We start from the raw sequence: 18674 nt of genomic DNA on the forward strand, positions 1-18674 counted from the left end.
CCGCCAATCAGGGCATTAAAGGGATATCAATTCATACATACATGACTACAAGATGAGTATCCCATCAACATGATGAAAAAGGGATCTCAAACCAAACATGACGAATCATGACAACATGTACAGCCCACAGATGATTTTGCATCACATCAAGTAGGAATCATGAAAAAAGTAAGAAAACAAGATCCCACATCAAACATCAAACAGGGATCTATGCAACACCAATGCATCTCATATCAAAAAGAAGTACATGAACACACTACATGTACCTCACATCCTTGGGCCATCTAAAGAAAAGGATGTCAAACTTCTGAGGTTGGTTGTACCATCAATTTTGCAGTGTCGAATCTCATGGAAAGGACTGCTCACACATCAAATGCTCACACCTACACTCCACCTAGAAAAGTGGCCAAAAAATGAAATGACCAAATGGAAAATCTGAATGCACCATGAGATTTGCAGCATTGAATAGGGTAAAATTCACTATCAAATATCTGAATTCTGAGAAATTGGAAATATGGGGCTATAGGAATCTTTTAGATTCCCCCGAGATTTCTACAAGATTCCCTCCTCCGGGTCATCTGAAGATGTGTTGCCCGAATCAAAACTCTGACTGCACCATCAAGTTCATGTCGCTAAGAGGTGTAAGATCGACATAAAATTTGTCCAATTTGGACACTGGCAAAATTTCACCCTCTTGAAAATTTCATCAATCATGGTTCCACCTTTGTTATTCCTAGGTTCATGGTTCCACTTACAATAAAAAATTAAAAATATATGTGTCTCAAAAAACGCACCATCACCTTGGCCTCTATTCTGCTCCTCCATTTCGCTCTCCCCCCCTTGCCGAATTAAAGGGTCGGTTTACATATATGGACATTGGCAGATTTAACAAGGATTCTCTTGTGGCTTGTTCGTAAGTGGCAGAATTAGGTGCACAGAGGTCAAGGGATCAAATCCCGAACTCTCCAAAATTATACGCATTGATTATTTTTTATTAACTTAACTGCCATTTGCATAATTGTTGCTTATCGTATTAAATAGGCGAAGTTAATGTGTTGAGAGTTTGTTGCATTTGATGTTATGTTTGGTTGTTATGGCATAGTGCCATGTGGGGCTGCCGCAGGGGTGGGTTCAACTTGCACCTTCTCCGAATATTATAGCGTGGAGATTGGGGTGTGGTCTGGGTCCACTGGAGGTGGCCCGCCCACCCCGTATTAAGTTTTTGATGTGGTACGTTAAGTTGGGGTCGGCGGGGTCCATGGCCTATCGGCCATTTTTAATTAAATTTTTCGTTATATGATGGTTGTTGGGGGGGTGGCGGGGCTGGTGGCCTGCCACTCCAAAAATATGTATTTTTATATTTTTATATTATATCAATTAATTGGTCATTTTGAAAATTTGGAAAATTGACTGTAGGAGTCAATTTAAGTAGGCCACAAAATGGCCTGCAATCTGGCCTAGGTTGGCCGGAATTCAGTGGCCGTATTTTGTCCAAATTGTTGTCTCCTTAAGCCTGCCTAGTCACCCAAGTCAACCCTGAACTTTGAGTGCTCCTAACTTTTGCATATATACTCGGTTTGATGAACCGTTCACACTACTGTGATCACGACGATGATATCTTCAACACGAACCTAGTTCGAGCACAATCCAAACACTTTTATTTTTGACCCTTCCTGAGTCCTCTTGGACTTCTGCCTGTGTCTAGAGCCACCTGGATCAATCCTCCCCACTGAGTATATTTTGGTCCTCCAAACGCATGAAAAATTATCTACAACTTCTGTGTACCTTGTTTGCATCACAAGCGTCATGAAAAGGTCTCGCTTCCATCTCCTTCACCTTTGTTCTTCAGAGCCTTAAGTGATGAGCCGACACCTATAACCTTTGCAACCTGTAGTACATTGTTTTTGAAAATTACATGCTTGACTTTCATGACCAACTAATGACCCAAGCATCCCATACTTGCCACGAGTTTATAACACATACTTGGTGGTCAAGTTTATATCGAAATGTAAATAATGCCCTAGCTACGAAAACAAGGCCAACATATCATTGTTGCTTCAATAAGTGATGGAAAACACATCATCACTGCAACACATTATTTACAAAAATAAGACGAAACACTATTTGTTCTTTGACACATGATGGAAACACAACATCACTTTCATAGTTTATCATGCAACTAAAAATAAGACCATACATCATTGTTGATTAACAAGTGATGGAAAACACATCATCACTTTTACATTTTAAAATACAACAAATGAGTTACAAAAGCACAACCATGAGAAGATAACATATCTAGAAACCATTTTTCACTTATCAATGTGAATGGGTCGTCTCCTTGTGGTGGTTTTGTTTGTCGAAAAACCGTTTCATCTGGTTCATGCACAAACACTTTGTATTTAAGGTGCTATTCTGGATGGAGCCTCCAACATGTGTCCCTTTGGTCGCCACCTCTATTGCAATGAATGTAGTACATCTTCTTCCTCTAGATCTGCTTAACATGTTTCTTTACCTGTTGTGGAGAGGGTCTTTCATGCCTCCTCCTTTTGTGTGATGTTATTCTTTTCCAACACTTAGAAAATGTATGGTTATGTAATCCACAAAAGGTACATGTCTTTCGATTCCATGATTTATGTCCATCATTAACAACATGATTAAAATTGAAATGAACATTCGAATATCAAGACTGGTTATACCTTTCCTTGTTGTCTCTGATGTCATTATGGCGATGAGAGCTTGCCTCCGCACTTTCCTTGCAATGGCCACTGCCATGGGATGGTGGTGATTTGTTCCCATCATTCTTGTTCCTTGACGATTTCGATGATGTCTCAAAAGAATCTGACACCTTCGAGAATTCTCCTTTGGTGTATCCCAAGCCTACAAATTGAGGTCTCTGCACAACCTACAATGGTTGAGTTATGTCTTGGTTATTAACACCAAGTTTTTCCTCCTTGTACCTCATCCTGGTAAGGAGCCTTATGTTTGTCCCTGTAATTGGGATCTCCAAATCTCCAACAAAAACCATACAATGTGAAGATGAAAATGAAAGGAAATCAACATCTTTTACCTCCACTTTCGAGTTGGAAAGAACTGATGAGAGTTTCTTATCATCTGTTGTTGGTGGTTTGCTATCTATCTTGGCGCATTCCCCAACTTCATTCTTGACATACCCAAGTCCTGCCTAACAAGGTAATTCTTCTACTTTGATGGGGTTGACAATGCCTTCGCTATTAATGCCAAAGCCTTTTCCTTCATACCCCATTCTATTCAACAGTTTGGAGCCAATTCCTGTGGTATGATTTTCAAAAATAGTGAAGTCATCATCAGGGAACATACATGAATTCAGAGAACTACTTTTTACCTCACTGGGTCACGTTGCAGCTTTTCCAAGGCCTCATCCTTAGCTTGCAGCTGTTGTAGAAAACATTGTTTTTCCTCTTTCTCTTCAAGTAGAAGCACCTTCAATTCAATGTTCTATGTTTAGAGATTCTGGTTGTTGTGCTTTAATTCTTCCAGGGCCTCTTTCGTGGCTTGCAACTAAAGCTGCAATCACTCCTTTTCCTCTGTCTCTTTTTATATAGCTTCATACATTATTTCCACCCTTTGGGAAATTTTGAGCATGGTCTCGTACATTGATTTTTCATCCTCTGTCATTGCACGCTCCATTGTTCATTCTAACAATTCACATCCACGTAAAGACTACTCTGATAACAAAATTGATCTGATTTGACTCAACTCCCAAATTTAACCAAGATCTTTTACTTTCGTGATATTGTTAGAATTGCATTTAAAATAGCATAAGTGAACATATATGCATGTCGTATCGAAAAAGGAACGTGAAAAGAATCAGCAACATAAAACACAAGACATTGATAATAGAGTTTGTCTAGGAGGGACTGCATCTCCGGGCCCTGGTGTTAAGATGGTGCAGGTCGGTCCATTAAGTGTTGGAAAGAGTGATGATGTACATGGATGTTTTTTCTATATCATACAAGGAATATGCCCTCACATAGGAGTGGCTCGAAAATATGTTCCGCTGTAGGAACTCTCATTCAAAAAAAGGACTCCTATCAGTATGACATGATCTCACATATGACAATAATGAGCATCCCGCCAATAAGGGCATTAAAGGGATCTCAATTTATACATACATGACTACAACATGAGTATCCCATCAACATGACGAAAAAGGGATCTCAAAAATAGCATGACGAATCATGACAACAAGTACATCCCACAGATGATTCCATGTCACATCAAGCAGGAATCATGAAACAGGTAAGAAAACAAGATCCCACATCAAACATCAAATAGGGATCTATGCAACACAATGCATCTCATAGCAAAAAGAAGTACATTAACACATTGTATGTACCTCACATTGGGGCCATATGAAGAAAAGGATGTCAAACTGCTCAAGCTAGCCATACCATCAATTTTGCGACATCGGATCTCATGGAAAGTATTGCTCGCACATTGAATGCTGACACCTGAACTCCACTTTGAAAAGTGGCTGAGAAATGAAATGATTAAAGGGGAAATCTGATTGCACCATAAAGTTTGGGGCATCGAATAGGGTAAAATCGATTTTCAAATATATGAATTCTGAGAAAGTGGAAATCTGGGGCTACAAGAATCTTTTAGATCCCCCCTCGATTCCTCAAAGATTCCCTCCTTCGGGTCATCTGAAGATATGCTGCTTAGATCAAAATTATGACTCTGCCATCAGGTTCATGTCGCTGATAGGTGTAAGATCGACATAAAATTTGTCCAATTTGGAAATTGGCAAAATTTCACCCTCCTGAATATTTTTCTCAATCATGGTTCCCCTTATTTTATTCCTAGGTTCATGGTTCCACCTACAATAAAAAATTTAAAAATATATGTGTCTCGAAAAATGTGCCATGACCTTGCCCTTTGTTCCTCTGTTCATAACGGGGTTTCGTTACTCTATTTCTCCTACCCCCTAGTCAAATTAAAGGGTCGGTTTATATATACGGACATTGGCAGATTTAACAAGGATCTATTGTGGCTTGTTGGTAAGTGGTGGAATTAGGAGCACAGAGGTTGCGGGATCAAATCCTGACCTCTCCAAAATTATACGCATCAATTATTTTGTATTAAATTTACTGCCAATTATAACCATTTCTTATCGTATTAAATAGGCGGAGTTAATGTGTTGGTAGTTTGTTGCATTTGATGTTATGTTTGGTTGATATGGCATAGTGCCACATGGGGTTGCCACGTGAGTGGGGGTGGCGGACCCACTGGCCATGGGTTCAACTCCCACTGGCTCCGAATATTATAGCGTGGAGGTTGGGGTGTAGGCCAGGTCCATCGAAGGTGGCCTACCCACCCCATATTAAGTTTTTGATGTTGTACATGGAGTTGGGGCCGGTGGGGTTTACAGGCTGCCGACCATTTTTTAATTATATTTCTTGTTATATAATGATTTTTTGGGGGTGGAGGGGTTGTTGGCCCGCCACCCCAGAATATGTATATATTTTTATTTTTATATTATATCAATTAATTGGGCATTTTGAAAATTTGAAAAATTCACAGTAGGAGTCAATTTAAGTAGGCAACAAAATCTCCTGGAATCTGGCCCAAGTTGGCTGGAATCCGGTAGCTGAATTTTGTCCAAATCGTTGTCTCCTTAAGCCTATCCAGTCACCCAAGTCAACCCTGAACTTTGACTACTCCTAACTTTCACATACAGAATCGGTTTGATGAACCGTTCACACTATAGCGATCACGACGATGAGATATGCAACATGAACCTAGTTCGAGCACAATACAAACACTTTGATTTTTGACCCTTCCTGAGTCCTCTTTGACTTTTGCCTGTGTTTGGAGCCACCTAGATCAATAACATTAGGTTTCTTGAGTCCCTTGAGTAGGTTTAGAAGTCTTTTTCTACTTATTTTTTTTCTTCTTCTCACTACTTTATTTAGGATCCTTCAACTACATGGACTGAACCATGTGGGTCTTAGTGGTTTGGTAAGGATATATGTCTCCTTGAGAGCTAGGATCAGTTGTAGGGCCTTGTGAGGTAATGATTAATTTCACCAATTGAATAATTCACTGGATCACAACATCAAAGAGGATAGAAAAAATACACCATAAGGATGTGGTCCCAATTTAGGTATTTGCGGGTTAGTTAAAGGAAAAGGAGTGTTAGGAATAATGTCATATATATTTCACGACTAAGAATAGATCAAGTCAATATGTTGGGCACATTAAATGGCCTGCTCATTATTAGATTCACAGGCCATAGCGACACCTTTGGAAATAGGTGGAATCAAGGATGAAGTATGCTAATATTTGAGTAATTGGTGAAGAATCTTGGTCTTAATCAATTTTTTTTCTATGCCTCCACTCAAGGATATGATCAGAGATATGGGCAGAGGTGTACATCTTGAAATTAGATAGGAGATCAGTGGTTCAAGAAAGTTTGTGCCAAGGAAGCGTAGTCACTATTGGATTCCTTTTCCAACTCAATTAAACTTTCATGGCATCTATGGTTAGGGTTATGTTGTAGCGGCTACAACCATCCTCTAAATTTTTTCATTTTCTTCATTTGGTAGTCTCCCTCCTTAAATCTTAGTAAATTGTCTTGCACTGCTCAGGTACTTGTAATTTCATTTGAATTTATCTGTCGCTTTAAAACTTGTGTCTAACCACAAGCTGACCCCCATGACTTTGTTGCATGTATTTCGTGCACTTCCTTTGAAAACTATGCAGTCCTAGTGGGTAGCCAACCTTGCTCTTAAGAATTGCTTAGATCATCCCGACAGTGAGCCTTGCTCTCGGGAATTGTGTAGATCAGCCTAGGAGTGAGTTTCGGCTCCAAAACTACGCAAACCCAACCGACATCTTGTATTTTGATGGGAAACTATAGAGCATGAGAAGCAACCAGAGCCACTCAGCCGAAGAATTGCACAGAAGCATTCCCTCAGTGACTTCGATGCATGTGCTGGCAGGTTTCCCGATTCCCACCAAAAATGCACAATATTGCCATGAATGCATGGCAGCCTTTCCCGAAAAAAGAAAAAAAAGAAAAAAGTAAAAAGCATCCCTAAAAAATAGGGATCTATTTTTTGCAATGGGAGTTACACTTGAGCTAATTTTAGAAAACTCCTACCACTTGTCGTTTTTTTCTAAATTTTTTGTGTGTGCATCATAAACCCAAAAATCGAACAAATCTATTTAATGAACCCCACGAGAGCTCATTTTCACATTCAATCTTGGAGCTATTCGCGAAGCATCTAGGAACCTTCGGCACGATCAACACAACTTTTTTGGGTAAGTTTTGTTTTTCAAGCCTTTTGCTACTTTTTCTGTCGCTTTTATTTCCTTGGCTTGTGTGAGCATTGTTTTGCATGTTTTTTTGAATGACCGCTTGTATTTTAGTTTGTTTTAACTTGTAAAAGTGTTCTTTCAAGTTTTGCATTGCCTTTTTTAAGTGTTGCATACATAACCCATTTTTGCACTAACGATCATCGTTGTGGTGACTCTCCCCACAAGATTTGGTGTTCATCTGTTTGACCTATTTTTTCACTTTCTTTGATTGCATGCATGAAAATTCAATCATTTATGCACCATCGTTTCCTCATGCATTCAGATCTACTCATTTTCAAGTTTCCCTTGTGCGGATTTGGGATGCCTTGGCCCAGATCTAGCTTCTCCCATCATGCACTACACATTTCTGAAACTCAAGGCTCTTCCTTAGCTCTGGGAATTTCGCAAAGGTTTTCTGTCACTGGCTCCATCTTTCCTCTGAGTAGTTCCAGGAGACAATCCCTAGTCTTTCCCACTGGGATTTGGCAATGCACAATCCCAACCAACATCAAGCTAGATTGAACTGCGCATTCGGCAGTTCCAGTCTACAACAAGCCATATCGGATTGCATTCTGTGTAGTTCCAGTCATCAGAACCTCCCACTGAAAGCTACGACTATGCAATGCACAGATCTAGCTGATAGTCCCTCACGTCTGAGAGTCAGAACTGTGAAATCTTGCCCAAAAGTTTCCCAATTTGTTGCATGATCGATCCTTGAAGTGCTTCGTGTTTTTAAGCTGACATTTGATTTTTGTGAGTGTCACTCTGTCTCCAGGTACATAAATTATTGTGCATCTTCTCATTAGTATAGGAATCATGGTTTCCAAGAGAGCTGGATCAAAGGATATTGTAGAGAGTATCACTGGATATGTGGTTGAACATGTGCCAATGAACTTGCCCATTTATGCTGACACACAACTGTTTTTAGAGAAGGACATGAAGATTACATGGCAGGAAATAAATGACATATTTGCAAGTGGTTTCAAGGAAGATTTGGAAGATCAAAAGGTCTATGTCAACATCCATAGTCAGGCTTGTACAGGTTTGCATGAAGGTTCCCCGCCTTCCCATGCACAGATATCATTCACTATATTGTCTCACATACCAATCCTAAGATGAAGACACTGAGCAATACCAGTGCAACACAAATTTCCACCTTCAAGATGGAAAAATACCATCAGATGTATCACTTTCCTTAAGTCGTGAATCATAGGGATGTACTGTTCTTCACTCCCAATAGCAGTGTGAACACTAGAGACATCATGAAGCATTGGGTAAAAGATCCATCCATGTTCAGAGTGACACCCAACTAGGTCTACAAGAAGAAGTCACTCAGGAAGGCTTACCAACTCTTGGTCATCTTTTCATGTCACTTTTATGGTCAAGAGAGTAGAGAGACTTTTCCGTAGAGTTGGGTGGTTATGTTGGATCAGTTGGAAAATGAAGGAAGGCCATTCAACTCATCTTACATGTTGGCTCTTCAACTAAAATTTCATGTGTCTAATGCCTAGAGTCCGCCTAAGGATGATCAAGAATGATTCTTTATGTATACATACTTGCTTGATGCAATCTATTCCCAACAATATTTCCTTGGCATGGGTTGGACATGGAAACCATTATAGGATTCTATGAACATCTATTATAAGTTACTCTCTGAGTGCAGCTACTGAGGAGTCATGGTGAGGCTGTCTAACCACTTCATCACACCATTGTATAGGATGATATTTGAATAGGTTCCACCTTGCATGTCCCAAGAAGAGATTAATGCATTTATTAACATTGTAGATTGGTATGCCTCAGCTGGTGGTAGCTTCATCAGGATATTTTTCATGGAGAAGCCTTCACATGAGCTACCGAGGTTTGCCATGAATAAGTTGGTCATGCAAGAGGTTTCATGCCACATCTCCAAAAGGTTATCAGCATGACCACACAGGAGGAATAAGGCACCATGGACTACTCTTCCTTTGCAAAATGGGTTGTATGAGATCTGAACCTTGAAGGATGCAGATGCCGAAGTTGAGGACTTGAAGAAGCTTGGGTTGAGCACCAAGAGTTTCAATCAATATGATCCCCACTGTATATGCAAGAACCATTGTGCAAATGTGGATTACCGATGGATCCACGGGGCATTTCATTGGCCAGAGGAAGATCCTTAGAGATATTGCTAGAACTCCTCTAGGCTCAATGAACCGGTCAGCATAGTTGTGGAATGGAAAGTAGTACTGTAGGAAGTAACACCATAGGAAGAAACAAAAACACTAGTAGTGACAAACAGACTGGTGCAAGACAAAGGAAAGAGAAAGAGATGTTGTTGTTGAGAACTTATCCTTGGAGATAGAGGTGCAAAGGCGATAGTGTGAAATGAGAGTAGAATGGAGGAAGAGAGACAAAAAAAGTTTGGAGGATGCAAAGAGGAAGTTGCAGAAAACAAAAATGAAGTTGAAAGTAGAGCAAGAGCTCAATAGGAGAGAAAGGTAAGAAAAAAATAAACAAGAATAGGAGGACAAGCAATGCACACTGGCAGAGAAAATTGTGCCTATACAAGTTGAGATAATAGATGAAGAAGAGGGTGAGTAGGTACAAGTTCGGGAATTTTCCTAGCATGTTGAGAAAATGGATGAGGCAAGGGACATGGAGATGGAATGGGAGCGACATGACCAAGACACCGATCTCATGCCGAGAGAATCCAAGGTCGAACCACAGTCTCTGCTACATCCAAAATCATAGCCGACCCCGAACAAGTAAGGAGAGATTATTCTCCTTGATGGCGATCTGTAGATGGATGTGTACAATCAGACATTCAAAAAGTCACATCGTAGGATTGTACAAGCATAAAGGAAGAAGCTCCCAGATGATCACACATCACCTGTGCACATAAAGGAAAGGGTGATTGTTTCATATGTTAGAGGGCATCCATCTGCCATGGGTGAGGCTTCTCAAGCTTAATATGAAGAAGCCATGAGTTTGATGGTCAAGTTCTTCACAACAGAGAATGATCGAATGGGGAAGGACTTGTAAGAGGCCAGCAGAGAATAGAGCTATCCACAAGATCCGATATGGTAGAAATGAGGAAAGAAATACTTGCGGAGATATCGACTTTTGAAACCACCGTGAAGATGTTGTATATAAGATTTGTCAGCATGCATAAAGCGATTGTCCATCTATACGATTTTCAGCAGCAGTGCGCAAAGACAACCCAAACTATCAAGGACATCCACGCTACCATTCTACATGTACAGGAATGGACAATGAGGTACAAAGGGGGCCTGATTTACTTGCACAATATGATGAAGCCACAAGTAGAGGTATAGAAAGCATAAATTTAGATGTTGCTTCGAAACTATGAGTAGCTCCCTCTGTTCATCACCAACATTAAGGCTTCCTATGCATGGTTGTACAGGAGTCTGGATGTCATAGTGAGGACATAGAGGATCCCTTCCATCAGAACCCTCACTCAAGCCATGAGGAAGAACCAAGTCATGGTGGAGGTCGACGGGTACATAGAGCAGTTGATGCACAAAGCCACCAGTGATGACTTGCTACTGAGCGTAGAGAACATGCAGAAGTTCATCAATGGTCTAACTACACTCAAGACAGTGTTGCGCATGCTTCAAGATGAGTTGGATAGAGGTTTCAGAACCATATACCCATAAACCATGGAGGTAAGAGTCTGCTTCAATAAATATATCACCAAACAATATGGGGCACGATAGCGCAATACCAAGCTTGGTATCATTTCATCAACAATGGCCACCGTGAGGAGGTTACAGAGTTGGGGTTTCCCCAAGACCTCAATTGATGTTCTTTGTCTTGATAGGCTGACTCAAGCCCATTCTGTCCCACATGGGTATATGTGGAAATTGTATTATTGTAAATATGGTGTAAGTGAAATTCCAAGTGTCACTAGTGGAATGAAAATAGTCAATACATAATGTGAAGAATCATGAGGGTAGTCCAAGAGTCAAAGGGCAATGTCATGGTTCACCCCACTCATTTCTATGTATAGAACCTCATAACTCATAGTATAGGCTTTTGGGAGCCAATATTTTAGCTAGGCTTTTCTTAGAGAAGGCTTGGAGAGTATTGTGACAAGCCTTGGCTTCTCCACAATGTAGAGTGAGAACATCTCTTTGGAGGAGAAGGCGATGTTGACTTTAATGTTCAACTATTGGGGCTAGTGGTTGTCAATGGTGTATGCATGGATGGAAATTTCACTTAATAATATAATTGAGCCAACACATTTTCATGCATATGTTATTATTGTAGTTTGACTATTCTGGTTACTTTAGCAATGTATGTTATTTCATGTACGCATTTGTGTATAAAATATTTAGTATGTGATTGTATGATTCTTGTTGAACATGTGTTGTTAACCCATCACTTTCGATTGTGGATTATTCCACTTCTACCATGATTTTTCATTCCTCTCATGTGTTCCTTTCAGGCTGCGTACTATTACAGGATTCTAAGGGACTCACTTCCTTTTCCCCTCTGTATGATAGAACCCCATGCATCTCACTTCATTTGTTGCAAGGTCACAAACTTGCTTCCAACAAAGTTATCATACTTACCTCTACGTGCTACCACAGTCAAGACACTACTAGAGTACCCATTGCTGGGACTCCTAATCCAAATAGTTTCAGGTCTAGTTGGGACTTCTTACCTGGGAGATCCCCTTACATGTTGGCAGTTCTAACATCGTCAACATTTCTAGCGCTAGAAGGAGGGCCAAATGACAAGCTGAGTCCTTAAAGTCTGTTTGGAATCTTTGGACATCATTCATGACTTACATTACAATCATAACTCTGCCATATTTTTCTCATGCACATGACTTCGAAGTGTCGAAGGGCATTCTTGATCACTTTTCATAATTTAAATATGACAGTGAAGGTGGAGAAACCTTGCTAAGGCATGGAGTTTCCTTTGCATGCTTCTGTAACAAGAATGAAGTCCCCTCGGACGATATTGCCTGTGGATTGTTCTCCTACACATTCAAAAGGCGTGTCAGGTAGTGGTGTCATACATTGCTTGCAACATCCATTCACTCCTATGATCACATGCTTGATGATTTATTTGGTGCTTTCTATGATTATGACTGTAAAGTCTCAAAAAAAAATATGGAATTATGGAAAGCACCTGATGAATCTATTGCATAATTTTGGGATCACCTTTGTAATCTTCCTTTTTAAATCCCTGAAGATGAAATTGATTGGAAATTTTTGAGGGAACTATTTCAGTATCTTCTTCACATATGTGAGAATAATCTTGAGTTAGAATCATCTGAACCCCTCCCAACATATCTTGGTGTTAGAAATGCCAAATCTAAGATGAAAAAGGTTGCTATCACAGGTGACCTGCCTTATGCTCCTCATTAAACAATTCTCGCTCCATAGGACGAGGTGGGAGAAGTTGTGAACCCATCTATTGAATCATCACCTCCTCCCACCCCACATTCTCTCGATATCCATGTAGATTTGGACTGCAAGCCTGTTTTTTTTCATGTGGGCTCTTTTTCTCGACCTATTTCCTCTCGTTCTGTTGATCCTCTAGATTTTAGTGTCTTGTGTTCATCCTTTCTGGACTCCACATATGATGTTCACAAGGATCAATTTGTTGATGGAGTTGGTGTTGAGAAACCAACCTGCACTATCATTTTTGACGAGTATGTGTGGGAATCTAAAGGAGAACTTGCGGTGAAGGATGACCTCCTTGTGTTTGCACCTTGTTCACTCTATCATCACATCTTATGTGATCCTGCAATTTCTAATTTGTCTTTTGAAAATTAATTCTTGAATGTTTCTATTTCCAATCATTCAGAGGATGCACATGATGTCATTCCATCATTTTTTTGTGGTGAGGAGAAATATTTCTTTCCAAATCCACTGAATCTATCATCTCTCATTTTTTTAAATTGAGAGGCTGAAAATTTTTGTTTGTCATCACTCCATCTGTATTATTAGTAAAATCATGAGGATGCTGATGTACATCTCCAATTTTTAGATCCTGGCTATCATGATCTCTTCACTCCTTCATTTGACCATGATGTTGATTCACTTTTTCTTTATCTTTCCAATCGACTGATCTTTTATGATCCACCTACTGATGAAGTGGAAACCCCTCAAGCTGTCGAGGCACTTCAACCCGAGTTGATGGTTATGTCAGGTTCTCATTGTCTTGAGGTCAATGCCACTCCCACTTAGAAATACGTTGAAACAACCCAATATCTTCATCACTCTCCTATTTGCATCAAAAGTGTATATGCTCCACACATCTTACATCCTCCACCAGAAACTTACGATCCTATCACTCATGCATTGGACGATTCATACGTAGCAAGTCATGTTGTGAAACACGAGATTTATTCTTTTTGCATGTTTTCTTGTATGTAAAGGTCAAAAGAGCATACATGCTTGTTGTCTACACATAGTGTGCTGCCACACCATGGTACATCCGCAATGCCTGTCATGTGATTTCACTTTTTTCTTTTATGTGGATGCATTCAAAATTAGAGCATGTTGGTTTTCATTGTTTTATCTTTCTTGCATGTTAGTTTTCCTGAACATCTTTCTTGTCAACCATGCCTTCACCAACATGAGCCAACCAATGGGCTAGTGGATGCATTGGAAATATCACTTCATGTGAGAAGGCCCATGCACTCTTTAGCTTAATTAGTAGGAGTATTGTTTTCTTTCTTATTTTCTTTGCTTTCGTGTTTTTCTTTTCTTACTTGCTTACTTTTGTTCTACTTATGTCCTTTTTTTTCTTGATTTTTCTATTTTTTACGCACCCGTGGGATTAGTTTCACATGAAATTGTGTTTGGCTATTGAGACAAGCAGGGTGAAGTACAAGAGGACTTTTACAACTATCAAAATTTCATATATTTTATACCCTCTCTTTATGAAGATCTTGTGTTCTTTTAGTCAATGACACCCTGATGGAAAATACATTTTGTTTGGTGAAAACATTGTTATCACTCTAAAATTTCCCTAGAGTTGTTATGAAATAAATAATAAAGTTAACCACAAACCTACTTTTGAGATCAGGATATAGCCTTCCTAATGCTCAGAGAGGGCTCTCTCTTTATGATTTAACTTTGTTTAGTTAATTGATTTTAGGCTAGTTATTTAAGATTTTTTTGGGTTTTGATTTTTATTTGGTGGTGGAATCACTGAATTATATGGATAGAGGGAAGTCATTTACCATTGGGCTATGGGGTCAAGTGTCAAGGAAGCAGGACTGAATCAAGTTCTAAAGATAGTGTTTATAAGGCAAGGTAGTTGAGTAAATTCAGATCTTTTAGGCTGGATGGTGAAGTGGTTTTCAATCGGTGTCAAGGAGAAAATAAGGGTTCCTCAAACCAGATAATGAAGGAAATGGTAGGGGTAAATCGAAACTAGGGAGAAATGAAGGATTCCCTACTCTGCATATCAGAAGAAAACATTAAAATGATTAACTATTCAAGACAGGGTGTACTTAAACAAATTCTGTAATAATTTTCCAGTTAGTTCATTCAATTTAGATAACATGCAAGTATGTGAAACACTTAGAAAGATAACAATTTAAAAAACAAAAAATATTTCACTAAAGTGGCCCAACACATTAATCCTATAATGCAATGTCTTTATTACTTAGTCCAGTTCGCTGACTTGAAAAAATGGTACAATGAACCCTTAGGTTTCAAATCAATTAAACTATAGAAATGTCTTGCAATCCACCCACTATACTTATAATTATGAAGTATTTATACAAAAATTTATCACAAAATATCCCAAACTATTTTGGGAGTTATTCGAGGAAAAAGAAATATCTTCATGCAAGAAGATAGAGACAGAGATTCAACTGCTTCAAGTTGTCACTGTTTATTAGGCTCTATTGTCAGATCTTTTGTTGTCCTTTCTCCTTTGTTGTTTGTCTTCCATGGTGACTGCATTTTTTCTTTTCCCTTTGACTGATACTCTTTCATATGACACTCTTTGACTAGACTCACCTGTTGATTTTCTTTCACTATACCGTATCCACTTTTACTTTGCAGTTTCACAGTAAATCATTTAATTTTTCCCAAATTTGTGTCAGGCAATTTAATATTTACCATTATTCTGTAAACTTCATCTGCTTCTGTGTATTTTGTAAAGGTGGGATTCTTTATAAAAGGGTGTTTTACCTCATGTTGGAGGTAAAATAGGTTCACAAAAGTTTGGTACAAAACCTTTCCTGTAGACATCCCTCTCATAGAGGAATTATTGGCTTGATCTCTTGCCACTTCTCTGATTTTCCTATAATAATCTTCATGTGGCATTAATCTATCATTTATTACCAAGGGAGTTGGCAGATGTTTCTGCCTCAAAGCATCAAATTTAACCACGAACCTACCTATAGCCAGCTCCGTGGTTTGGAATTTGTCCTCAAGCTGCATCATTAAGTTCCTCTTGCTGAGCACCTTCTTTACCTCTATTATAGTGCCATTCCTATCATCTATGTCTAGCTCCTGCAATTCATATTTATTTTTAGAGTTAAGGAATTGGATTATTCTTGACGCTTCTTCTGTAATATCTCCAAGTTTGGCCTTAACTCTTTGAATTTCTTTAGTAGCCTCTTTGACTGAATCATTTTTCTCAAAGATGACTTATATAGATGGCCAAATATCATGGACGGAGTCAATGATATTGGCCCATAGATTTTCTTTTACTTGGGCAAGTGGCTCCTTCAATGTTAATTATTTTTCCAATTCTTTATCCTCTCAGTCAACCTGTTTGACTTATGTATTTCATTTTTCTACATAATATGAGCCAATTTCTTCTCTTCCTCTAGAATTCTTATCTACTCTTTAATTTTATTTATTTGAGTGGTATGAATGGACATATCCTCCATCGCTTTGACTAGTTTACTTGCCTCATCACTTGGCTGAGCTACAATTGTTGTTGAATATTTTGTTGATCTAGTTGTTGTTGCAGCTGGAAGGGCTATAACTAGTGGAGCTATTGGGGCCAATGAAGCTTCCAAAGTTGATGGCATTGTTTTTCTAATTGTAAGAATAGCAGTGGTGTTGGCTCACTAAGATGTCTTTTTATAGGCAATCTTAATCCCTACATTAGTTTTCAACCTGAGGTAAGTCTTTCTATCTCGAGAGTGCCAACACAGTATGTGTATTGAAGGTACAGGTTATCTAATGATGAATGGCTGCAATCACTAAAGGCTAATTCTTCAATTCAATTCACACAACTATAAAAAGAACTATCTATGAAAGAAATACTCTCAACACACTATGTAATTCTATGCAACTCGTTTTGAAACCATTGGAAATGAATGAAAATAAGAATTACACTTAGAATCATTCAAATAAGCTTAAAACTAATCACACTTAATCATGTAAAGAAAATATGACTATCGAACAACGTTGTTAATCTATAGCAACAAAAATCAATCCGCATTACTCAATTGAATAGCAATAGTAAGTGAACAACAATCGGTAACTGAACAACAAATAGCGATAAAGGATTCCTAAATGGAAAATGTTTTATATTGCAATATGTAGAAGTTAACCAGTATTGTCTTTCAAGATCTATAATAACATCTATTCAAATGAATAGCAACTCAATATGCATTCACTCCTTCTAATCAAAGTCATACTTAAGTATATCTCACAACTTCACTATGAATCTATTTGAACAACAATATAAATCAATATCACAAATCTTCACAATAAATGAAATAACTGAACACTAAATCAATTGCAAAGACTGAATATAAAACTATAACACAAAGGAGTAGTGGAACTTCTTATGACTGGGCCTAGAGTCGCCAGAAGCCTCTGCTTAATAAAAACTTAGAATACAAAGATGTATCAAATGCAACTTTCTTTCATTAACCTCAAGTAACAGCTGGTAGAGTCACTGAATTAACAACGTTTATGTTTCACAAATAATAATTACAAATTAAAATCCTGAACTGTATCTAATTTCCTTTCAGCACTATATATAACATAAAAGAGAAAATTTCATAAAAGCGAATCCTCAAGATTAGGGGATCCTGAGGATTTCGCAATATAAAATCTGATCATATGATAAAACAGGAATGTTTAAACTGATATTCCGCTTCCTTGTCTGCCCCAGACGCCATGGCTTTTCCTTTTTATGGCCATGTGTTGTTTTTTCAACTGAACAACTTTTTCCCAATCGCATATATGCATACAAAGATAGAAAATAATCAATTTTTCATACTAGATTTACCTATTCTATCACCAAATAGTTTCATCCAACTTTAGCTGATATTTTCCTCATTTTAATCTATAAACAGAGATAATCGTATAAGGATGAATGATAAATGAAGCATTTTATGAAGAGAAATCATACCTTTTTCCTGTCCCAACATACTCCCCAGCTTACCTTGTTGCACGTCCTCATGCAAGCATATAGTTTACCAGCCTTAACGGCCTTAACTTTTAATAGGAGGTATCTTTCCATAATAAATAAAGCATAATTTGTGGTGGGGCCTCGATAAGATAGAGTGTCTGAATAGAGAGAATAGTCAGTCTCCATTTTCTCTCTAGCTTTTTTCAATTGACCCTCTAAATTTTCAACCTCCTTTTGCTCAACCTTATATTGAGCAAAGATATTGTCTTCCATAGTGGTAAGTGCTTCGAACTTCTTCTTTAACCCTTGATGTTCATGTAGAGTGACCGCCTTTTCCTTATGCTGAGCTAGTTCTTGGTGAACTATCAAAAGTTCATTTTGTAATTTTTTGGTAACTGCCTCTCTTACAAAGGGGGTGTAAAGGGGTGTTTCATCTGTTTGGGCCTCTACATCCTGGGTCTCTGCACGGTTAGTCTACATAGAAGCTTCAACTTCTTCTAGAATTACACAATCAACTTGAATATTTTCTTCAACATCTATTTGGACAGTAATGTCTGCAGCAGGGTAGGCCGTTTGAGTTCCTTGTGAAAATATACAGGGCTCCTTAGTTTGTATGGTAGTATCTTCTCTCATAGCTGGCTCAGTCTAGGTTTCATTTGTACAAACCTCAAGAAACTTTGTCTAAGTCTAATCATCCTTCGTAAAACATTGTTCTGTTTGTGTTCTTGCATTTTCCATTTTTTCTTTCAATTTCCTCGTTCTGGTTGCTTCTTTTAACCAATATTTCAGCTGCTTGATTACTTGCTTCTATTTCTTGTACTTATTGAGCACATTTTTATGCCTATCTCTGTAGGGATTTTCTACTCTAGGGCTTCCTTCTAGAGATGTGTTATCCTCTACTACTTGTACATGTTGTACTGTGTCATCCTTAGGAATGTTCCCAATTGGAACTGTGTTTTCTGGTGGAATTTCTCCTTCCA

The sequence above is a fragment of the Pinus tabuliformis genome, chromosome 7 (genome assembly GCF_031772625.1).
Source record: "Pinus tabuliformis cultivar Carrire ecotype Pingquan chromosome 7, CPIR1, whole genome shotgun sequence".
NCBI classification, from domain to species: Eukaryota; Viridiplantae; Streptophyta; class Pinopsida; order Pinales; family Pinaceae; genus Pinus; species Pinus tabuliformis.